Genomic DNA, 11,755 nt, shown 5'->3' with positions numbered 1-11,755 from the left:
CGTAAACTAGAGTTACAATGAGGCAAATTTAACATTCTAATGAAAATAATTATTTTCTTCACACACAATTCCTTTTAAATATATTACATGACAAAATGCGAAGATAAAAACGTGGACGCCAAGATATGTTAATTGTCAGATGTGACAACTTCGACCTTTTGATTGGCTACTTTTCAACTGTTTGCAGCTGGTGCAGACGTGTTCAGTTTAATTCTAAAAGATAAAAAAACATATAAATACTCTTCAACTTGTTTTTGACAAAATTGTTAGCCTCATACACATGTGATATTGTACAAACTAAAATTTCGAAGGTATTAAACTGACATCAAATTTAAGACATTACATACGCACGTTTTGTGCATACATATTCATAGGCATACATTCAAAGGCGGCCGACAGACATGATAAGAGCATGGCGATTGATACATCGATATCATGTATGTAATACCATTAAATTAAAATGTATCTAACACAACAAATGCCAAATGAAAAATTAATGAAGACGGAAAAGTAAAGAACAAAAACACACTTGTTGATTCGATACACCGGTAAAAAGTAAGGATGATCCCGTTTATTGTTTATACATTAATATTGTAATGGTATTATCGATATTATTATTTTGTTTGTGACTTCAGTGCCAGATAAGGAATTTCTTTAATTTTAACATTACTTATTGTTCTGCAATATTGGCTTGAGTCTGTATTAATTTTCGGATGTTTTTGTTACTTTTCGTAATTTGATACAATATACTTTTGGTTTGTAACGAAAGAAAAGTTCTCAATACTTAATAAATTTCAATACTACTGTTCTCGAAATATATTTTATTTCATGTATAACAACACACGTACTTGTTTTTTTTCATTAAAATATAGTATTTAAAGAGCCAATAAACTTAAGATTTCCTGATATAAGTAGTTCGATTTACAGAAATAAACAAGTGCACATGGACATTATGACATAATTTGCTATTACAAAACGACTGATAGATATTTATCATGATAAAACAACGTTTACAATTTCTATTGCAATTACTGTTATTTCGGATAATATGTATACATATATACAAAATTAATATATTATACTTTCTGTTTAAGGTAGAACGCGACACTTTGCGAACTTTCGAGTAGCGTCTTGAAAATTGACATGCAAAAAATTGACCATATTTCTGATTGGATTTCGTTGATTTCATTTTAATAGTTTCAGCCAATTTTTGTACACATGACGTCAAAGTTGACCATCAAAGCCCGTTTTTGAACATGACGTCGTTGCGTATCCCTGGCAACTGTTACGGGTTTTTCAAGGCCATTGGCAGACAGAATATCTTAAATCCTACAGCGTCCAACGGAAATTATCTTTTCCTTTAAGCGGATATAAAGTTTATTGTTTTACGCCGAAAATTGTTTGAGTAATGGAAAGAAAATTGTCAATTTTGTGTAAAATTTGACGTTCAGTTTAGCCGCAATTTTCGGCTTTAAAGTGGCTTATTAAAAAATTCCTGAAACAAACTTTTGATTTTTTTCTTTAAACGTCCTTTTAATATATACTTAGTCAAAATAACTTATAAAATCAGGGGTCACCGACTCAATTTTTTCGGTACACATGATTTTATTTCCCCCACCCCTTTGGATAAAAGTCATGCTATCACAGGGCGTTTGGTTTTTAGACGTTATTAAAACGCTCGCCATGTGTAAAAATCCCGCTTTTTACGGCACTTTACGCTATTATGACCACTGTGGAAAATATATGGATACAATAAAGGGTACGGAATTCCGTATATTATAGATAGACAGGTAAAAATAAGTGAAATTTGATATACGGGACCGTATATCATGCAATACGTATATGACTAATATACCGTGATCCGTTCACTCGTAATATGCGGGAACTTTGAATGAAGTTCGTATTTACTAAAATACGTATTTTTTTAATTACACGATCTGATAATACCTAAATTTATGACGTTTTTATTCTTGTAAATACAGATTTTGATCAGAATATAAAACAGTGAATAAAGATGTACTTCAGAATTACCCACTTTCCACAAGAGAAAAGATTTGACATTTGTCAGAATAACATTAAATAGTAAAACTTTGAGTTAAATATAATATTTCTCAGATTTATTAACATGTCAGTTGAATACTGATTAAATAGTTAGTGAAACATCGACAGATCCTCTACAGTGCCCGTAGCATGTACAGACAAAAAAATGACAATATATATTGAAATATCTTTATTTTGTATAAAGATTTACAACGCAACACTCCCTTGTGCAGTATCTAGCTCAGGGCCGCCGGTTCGCTAAAATCCGCAGACGTGTATTTACAGCGTTTCATTATATTTCATGTTTAAAGTACTGTTTCTAAATTTTTCTGTTCAAAATAAATTCTACCTTAAATTTGGCTATACAGTGAATAATGAATATTTGCAAAGGCCAAATTGATAGTAATGTTTTTAATACAGCGTTTATGGTGAATTCTCAATTACCCAGCAAACACCCGACGTTGACCCAACGTTGGGTCAACGTTGAATTTTGGTCGCGACGTCGGTGACCTTCATACAACGTCAAATCGACGTTGAATCCCCGACGTCTAACAGACGTTTCATTTTGACGTCGACTCGACGTCGGGTTTTGGTCGGTAATCTGACAATAGGTGAATTTAATTTATGAAACCAATATATATATAAATGAAAGCATAAACAGCGAGAATTTTAAGTTTAAGTTTAGAAAGGGAACATTATATATTCATTTTCTCCATCAAAACAACAGTATCACGTGGGTGGCTAACGTACGATATTCGATAGGTGGCGCTCTGTAAACGGATAGTCGCAGATCAGTATGAAATATATTTGCTCTATTTTCGTTTAAATAATATCTTATCTCCTCGAATTAGTCTAAGAAGTGTTTATATAATTTACAATGAAGCTGTTAACATTTTGAGGGCTTCATTTTATAGTGGTAAATAATTTAGTAAATTCGAATATGCGACTTATCGGATTTGAAATTCAATTGTATTGGCGGACAAAAAAACGACGGGTTGACAGACAAAGTTGTATATTCCAAACAAAAGAAAAAGGTAGGCAAACATTATATATTGTTTTTCAATGCTAATTTACCGCATGTTTGCTTGGATTCGATGGTTATTTGATCATTGAAATGTTTGACTGGTAAAACTTAATGTAACGTGATTTCGCGAGATAATTATAAATATTTTTGTTTCCACGTAAGAACACTTTATCATTTGCTATAGAACAGTCTGTATAATCGGATCAATTTTCCCACACTATATCGCCATGCCAAATAAATGCACAATCAACGGTAGGAAATATCCTAGCAATTGAAATCAATAAAAAGTTAAATGCAGTACGTAAGACTCTTATTATTCAAATGCTGGTAAATTAAATTTCCTCTTATTTCTTATCAACATGAATTTCCCTTATATGAGGGGCCAGTCATTTACACATGTATCAGATGCAGTTTGATTGTTGTTAAACTACTCGTTGTTAATTGACCCATACTGTTAGCATACCATGTGTTTCTTATATTATGATAATGATTCATGGCATTTGATACATGTAAATGATACGACTTTGGTAAGATATATCTGAAAGCACATTGTATTTGACTAGCTATCTTTTTATTAATGTAATCAAACAACATATTATCCATCAGAAAACACATTATCATAGTTATAAATCAATAAAAGTAATAGTTTGTTAATTAGCCTGCTTATCAACAAGTTGTATGCTCGTATCATAAAACGGTTTTACACTAAGCCAGTCTGTCCTATATACACTTAGCAGACCAGATCATGCTGGGCAGAGATGATATCTATAAAAATAATGACAGTAACATGTGAATTTCTTTGGTGTTGTATGAGCATTTGTACAAAGTACATTGAATATAAAAAATAACAATATCAATTTTTGCGGGAGTAGAATTAATTTCATTTTGGTATTTGTTATATCAGTTTTTCATGCGCTTATGAGTTAACTAAGATTAATAGTAATTGGATTTTGCCTATTTATTAGACAAACATCCTTCCACCACATGGTTAAATTCTAAAACGATTATATTTCGTCTTTCAGATTGTGAAAATTATGATAATTCAACATGTGTCAAAAGTTTAGGAGGAAGATGAAAATATTTAGAGGAAAAGAAAAATGAAAACCTACCAAGATTTTGTGACAGGTATATTTCAAAATATTATAGAAAATACAGTGATCTTATTACCCTTGATTTTATAATGAAATTCACGAAGCCATTTTTATCAAAATTAATAGATATATACAGTAGGTACACGAAACTACATGGTTTAAACTAAATTAAAAATAATAAGTATCTTTTTAAGTAGTTGGAGAGTTTTGTTAGAATTTCGTTTAATTATAATATGTATAAGTGATTTATTTCTTGCACTTGTAACTGATTATTTTATTTTTTTTAATTTCAGAAAGTGTGATGAGATCTCAGGTTGGAGACGGTAATGATACGCTTAAAGTATGCCCCAGATCGACATAGTGTAGGAGGACGAAAGAAGCTAGAATACTAATGAAGATACATGTACATGAACATTGCTATTTATAGTTATAACAAAATATTCAGAATATTGTTCCATTTAACATTCAGATCTAGATTCAGTAATAAAATACAAAGACAAATATACAATCAGTGAGTTGGATAGATGATTGAAAAATCCCAAACTCAGAGTGATCAGTTCAGTGGTGATATAAGAAAAAACACATGGATGGATGTTTGCTATATAAAATGTCAGTGTTAATATTCAAGAAGGATTTTGTTTATCTTATTTCTAAAACATGCTTAATTAATACATGAAGCGTTATTAAAGTACATACCGTCAAGTTTAATAGTTTCAAAAAATATTATGTAAATATTGCATTTGTTATAGTACCACATTTCTTGTTTTGTACTTGTGATTCCTAGTATAAAATAAATTGCTAAAATCATAAGAATGCTTATTTATTAACCCTATTAAAGAGCTTCAAAATGAAAAAAAAATCATATTCCAAAAGTTTTGAATGAGGTTAAATCATGGTCAGAAAATTTGGTCAGATAAGGTTGGCAAATGGCCAGATTATGGTCAGAAAAGGTTGGATTATGGTCAGAAAAAGGTTGGATAATGTCCAAATAATGGTCAGAAAAGGTTGGATTATGGTCAGATAATGGTCAGAAAAGGTTGGATTATGGTCAGAAAAGGTTGGATTATGGTCAGAAAAGGTTGGATAAAGGTCATTTTATGACGTTGTATAGACGTCGGTTTCTGACGTCTAAAAAACTTTCAAATCCAACCTTCTGCCAACGTTTACCCAACGTCAGGGTCTAACGTCAATACAACGTTGGTACAACGTCTTTTGTTTGCTGGGTAATCGTTATTTTTAACATTATGATATTCTAAAATGATAAGCAAAACGAGAGAATATGTAATCCAACACCCACTGAGCTAACGTTTCAAGCATGACTGTTTGCTTCACGCTAATATAATTGACTAAGTTTCATTAATGAACTTATGTCATTTATGAATAGTATGTCAATATTTCGCCAATTCTCTCAAATTGTTGCAATAGTTTTTGATTACAAGTAAAATTCAAATTCTGGTTTTTTAATAGGTGAAATAAAATACAAATCACTCACAGTGTATCACTCATAGTGTGGGTAATGCAAAACTTATAGATGTGCAGCATTTCTTGTAGACTAAGTATTAATTTATGATTGAATTTCCGTAAATTTCTAAATTTACATAAAAAATATATAGTTGCTTTTTGTTCCTTTAGGCATATTTCTCGATTCAAGTTTATTATCTTATATCTTTATCAATCTTATTGTATTAATATATTTATATCAAAAGAGACACCGCAAATGATTACTCTCAGCTGTATTTATTTATGTTTGCGCAGCGGACGCGTTGCGTTGAACGCCGACGTCATTTTCTTTACATGCGTCTGTTTACATTTCCTTATGAAGTTATTAATCATGCTTACAAAAAGAAACAAATCGTTTGTTTTTCGTACAATTTTAAGAATTTGCAATGGAACACTGTTGTTGTTTTATATGTATAAGTAAAACTCTAGAACGATTCTCCCGATAAGCTGAACATTATTGCCGCACTTTGAAGTCTCAAACGTATCTGCATACGTCGAATTTCGTAACAAAATTACTCACGGGTTGGGGGAAATAAAATCACGTGTACCGAAAAAATTGGGTCGGTGACCCCCTATATGTTTTAGTTATTTTGACTAAGTATACATTTTAAAGAACGTTTAAAGAAAAAAAATCAAAAATTTATTTCAGAAATATTTTAGTAAGCCTCTTTAAAGCCGAAAATTGCGGCTAAACTGAACGTCAAATTTTACACAAAGTTGACAATTTTCTTTCCATTTCTCATACAATTTTCGGCGTAAAACAATAAATTTTATATTTGCTTAAAGGAAAGAATAATTTCCGTTGGATGCTGTAGGGTCCGCCAATGACGCTGAAATACCCGTAACAGTTGCCAAAGATATGCAACGACGTCATGTTCAAAAACGGGCTTTGGTGGTCAACTTTGACATCATGTGCACAAAAATTGGCTGAAACTATTGAAATAAAATTAACGAAATCCAATCAGAAATATGGTCAATATTTTTGCATGCCAATTTTCAAGACGCTACTCGAAAGTTTGCAAAGTGTCGCGTTCTACCTTAAATGTAGTGCGTTCTTTCTATTCCTTATGTAAAATACTTAACTTGTTTAAATACTAACGACTCAATATGATTTCATTTATTATTCAGCATATATATTAGCTTATAGTAGTGGGGTTTCCAACAATAAACACTTTGATATGCTTATATATGTTTATTCAATAAAGAATAAAACTTGTTACAAATAAAATAAGTATGAGACATCACATTACAAACAAATATAATACAAGACAAATACATTTCACAAAATACATAAAACACAAAATAAAACAATAATTCAAATTACAATAAAAACAATTCCACAAATAAATCTATACAAATATCAAACCAGGCTTGATAGAAAAGATTCTTCAAAATAAATAAATTGAATACAAGATACAATTAAGCAAGTATTTCTGTAAAGAAATAACTGATAGTTAACTAGTCTAACTTAGATCTATTCACTTCGAAAGCGAGACAAGGAGTAGTCTGAGTTACTAAGAAATGTTATATTCCAGAACCAAATGACTTACCAATCATACAAACGCTAAAAACAAAATACGACAACACGCACTTACTTTCAATATAAAAAATACTTTCACGCGAATTGGTTCTGGGTGTTAATTTGTTAGTTTAGCAGAGAAGTACAGATAGAAAGATAAGAAATAGAGTTTATATTATAATATGAATTCAATACACAATATAAACAATAAACACAGTAATCAAGATCCTTAATTTTTTCTAAATATCGTTTTCGAAGTAAACAAATAATTTAAAGACCTTAAAGTTTTCTTAAATGTCTATTTAAGTGTATTTATACTATATCTTTTTACTATGATTACCCAGATAACTATAACTAAATGTAAATCAATGCATATCATGCAGTAAGACAAATATTATTTACATGTATTTACATACACAAAAATAAAATATACACAAAGATATTAATAAACACAAAACAAATAAACAGTAGCAGTATTTTCAAAAAGATTTATCAAAATATAAACTAAATGGAATTAAGTTTCTTGTATATAGTATTAACTATCCGAAATTTATAGTTTATCCGAAATTACCTATAGAAATTTGAAGGATCGCGAAATTGTGTGACAAAATTACATTATCGTTGTTTACATAAAATAAATCAAATGACAAGTCCTATTTTTTTAATGAAAGAATCAAAAATTTACCTTGAAAGCAACTGAATTTAACCAAAAATGTACTTAATATATGTATCAATATAAAGAAATTTACCTTGTTATTAAATTTCCAGAAACAGGTCACACAAAATGGGCCGAAAGTCGTACTGAAGTTAACAAAGAAAAATAGTTCTTACAAAAGATGAAAAATACCGCCAAAAACATTAAACATACATAAGAATAAAATATTTACTTACATGACTATAAAAATTCCACAAACACAAAAATAAAAATCACAAAATATCACAGTTTAGAGTTCCAAATGTACAGAATCCTCCGCGTCCTAGTTATTGCACTTCCAGCTGATGTCTATTAACAAAGTTTATATATACATGTGTCTGGTCGTTATGGCGCGAAAAAGCTCTGATAAAAGAATGGATTGGGTGGGGATGGGGGTGGGAGGTATACCAATGTACAGATGTGAGAAATCTCTCTTACTGCTGCTCTGACAGTCGCGGAAAGGGCGGATCCAGCTGCTAGGCCTGGTCGTCATGCCGCTCAGCACTGCTCTCCCCCTCTGCCAGAAACAGCTCGCCTGGTTTGCTTCCTGTCCTTTGTCGGGGAGCCAATTTGTAGTGGTGGGGTTTTTTCAACAATAAACACTTTGATGATGTTTATATATTTATTCAGGTGTAGAAGAAACCTATAACAAAAATAAAAGTTTATAGTACAAATAACAAAGAGAAATATTATACAATAGAAACTTAATGAATTGCATATTTCATAATTACAATAAATACGATATATACATTATAAACATTTTACAATTACAATTAGAATAAATATATACATACCAGACTTTAAATAGATGAGACCTAGTTTCAAATAAATAATAATGGATCAGAAAAAATCTATCAATAATTCTATAAAGAAATACATTGTATATATACTTCGAATATCTGACTTAAGAGATGTTATTGCCTTGAATGCAAGGAGTGGTCAGTTACCAAGAAAGAATAGATATCCCAGAACCAAATCAACTGAAAATGACTTTCATACAAAATCAATCATCCATCATTTAACTTGCAAAACCAGTTCAATCACCCATAAAAAAAGGAACAAAGACAAACATGAACACATATCACCAAAGCAGATTTGGTTTGGCCTTTAAGGTAAATTATTACCGTAAACATTCTAAAAAGAAAACTTGGATTAATTTAACCTTATCTACATATAATAAACTTGTAAACAAATAAGCTTGTTTTCTATATTTACGTCTTTATGCTCATTATGTTTTCGAAGTGAACCTCTTCAAGAACATGATAGAATAAGAGGTCGAAATGTCCAGTAAATTTAAGGGGTCTACGTGTTTTTGTGATCTAAGTGTCATGGGTCCAGATGTCTTAGGGGTTGAGGTGTCAAGGAGTCGGGATGTCATAGACTCGATTATAGACATTCTCAACACTGCAAACTTCTATTTTGCTTGAAGTTATCAGGTCAAACAAATTCATGAACTCCGAAAGACATCCCCGTCTGTTCAAATTACTTGAATCATTTCAGAACACATACTCAAGTCACATATATTAACTTTATGATGCTGACTAACAGAATTATACAGTTCTTGCATACTGAACATCACGTCAGGTCTTCCTTTTGGATGTCCACTTGAATTGTCGCGTAAATTCCACACGAGAGCAAATTAACCCAATTTTTGCTTAATTATTAGCATTAAACAATAAAGCAAACATTGTCTTTGAAAAACATTTCCATCATTGTATAAGATTGTAGCTCTTATATCTTTGAAAAAATTATAAGAAGTCTAGGCATTGATGTCGAACAGGATCTTTCAAATAGTATTCTATTTGAAAGACCCTGCGTCGAAGCATACTCTACAATGATTCGATCCGTTGATTAGACGTGCTTTTGTTCGGTCCGCTGCATGGCCGTTGGGATGTCGTAATCAGAAAAATACAAGGGCTGTTCATAAAGTTCGTGAACTGCGGCTCTACTGTTCACATCTTTTAATTTGCGTATATGATTTTACAAGAGACATATATGAAAACATGTCCTTAATAAACAGTGAAAAAATCAATACAATATGTTTACAAATAACAATTCTGTGACAGTTACAAATCACATGGGGTGCACAATCCGGCGCACGCTGATGATGAAACAAAATGGCGTTCGTGACGTTGCAATATAAATGAAACATTTTACCAGCGTCATTGTTTCTGAAAGTACTCATTTTAGTGTTCAATATCTGTTGATCATATACCAAAAAAAATTTTCTGTTTGTGATGATGACCCAAGATATAATGTGGTCATCTTTTCGCTCCATTCTCCTGTATAAAGGTCCGAGTGCCGCATACTTTCCGCTATTTATCGGGATTTTTGAGTAATTTAGACAATTAACGGACAGTGTTATTAAGTAAATTCAATGTTGATTTGTAGTATCAATTTAAAACCGCCCTCGTCCGATCTTTAAACAATATGATTATCAAAGATAAAGAAAGATATTTTATCAACTGACAATTATTCTTTGCGGTAAATCTACTTAACACCGGCTAGCAATAACTATCAAACGGACCAGGGTAAATACATGTAATACAAATAATAACTACAATTATTTATTGTAAATATGCATTTATCCTGATGAAGGAAATAAACTATTATTTTCATTAAATTAAATTGTTTTGTCAGAATTGAATGCATAGACCCTATGCAGAAATTAAACATGTCGAACATCTCGCAAAACTTTCATAATGTCTGAACTTCTGAAGATCTTTTGCAATTGACGTTACAAACGTCCCAACAATTTGCCGCTAAAAATTATCCGACGCCTATGTGAGTATGTTTTTGCCGTATTTGAATCGCTTGCGCGACCTGAAACCAAGCGACTTGCTCGCCAACTCATTATTCTTTGTTAATTTAATCATAAAGGAGTATCCCACATTTATTGGTAAAAATTTCCGGAAGAATGAATTTCTAGTTTTTAAACGGGCTTTATACTTCCCAACTTACCAGTCTGTCTACTGCTGCTCAAAACCGGTTTCTTCAGCTATTCAACGTCAAAACGAATGTACATATAATTGACATCCAAAAGAAAAACTAAGTCTGTTTCGGTACAATTATAATTGAAAATAAGTCTGACAGACACTTTTTAATTTAAATATGCCCACCGATATACAATATTAAATGTCAACAGGTTGGTATTTGTAACTTCGGTTTCTACAACCAAAATAAGAAGTAAACAAATAATGCATTGCTTGCTTTTGTCTCTATAAATTCACTTATTTTAGGGAGCATTTACTTGATATATTGGAAATAAAATTGTCAATAACTCCCAGCATTAAATTACTATTTTTTAGCGTAGGTTAGACCGAAATACCGTATCCGTGCTGTGTATTCATACTCTTGTGTCTCTTGTGTTCGAGGTCTTTATCCGAAGACTGACGAAAAGGGCCGAAAAGGTGCGATTGCCCCATGATTTGCAAAAGGTTTTACAATGTAGTTTATAGCATCCATCGATGTGCCATTCAAAGTTTGGACCCGGACACGAATACTTTCTCCGAAGAAGCCGCTTCCATGGCATCTTGATCTGCTATTCACTTGATTCGTATCACAGTTGACCGATGTACATTAAGGCCGTATTCTAGTTTAAGTCTTTTCCACATTGCTTATAACCAATACATTTACCACTCCTAGATAGTTCTCAAAAACTTGCACGAAAATATATTCATTTTATTTTTCGATTCTTCTGTTCGCCTATGTAAGTTTTGTTCTTTATGATTCTTTTTAGGGGCAAAAACTACCTTTTATTCCGTGAATCAACAGAAGACTAGCTAATATCTCTTTGTTTTTATATCCCAACGACAAATACTAAACTATTAAATCCATGACCGCTTCTTCATTTACAATACGATCTCATGTTGCCAATACAGGAAACG

General features: G+C 31.5%; 1 long non-coding RNA gene across 1 annotated transcript; it reads left to right on the top strand.

Annotated features, from left to right (window-relative positions):
- The first annotated feature begins 2,479 nt into the window (after positions 1–2,479).
- LOC132734331 (uncharacterized) lies at positions 2,480–5,376 on the top strand. Its single transcript, XR_009626296.1, has 3 exons — positions 2,480–3,074; positions 4,087–4,189; positions 4,449–5,376. It is a non-coding gene; the product is annotated as an uncharacterized LOC132734331 (long non-coding RNA).
- The last annotated feature ends 6,379 nt before the right edge of the window (positions 5,377–11,755 follow it).

Source organism: Ruditapes philippinarum, unplaced genomic scaffold (assembly GCF_026571515.1).
Source record: "Ruditapes philippinarum isolate M1 unplaced genomic scaffold, ASM2657151v2 ctg2046_1_1_1_1, whole genome shotgun sequence".
Taxonomy (NCBI): domain Eukaryota; kingdom Metazoa; phylum Mollusca; class Bivalvia; order Venerida; family Veneridae; genus Ruditapes; species Ruditapes philippinarum.
This window is presented reverse-complemented; position numbering and strand designations above follow the sequence as displayed.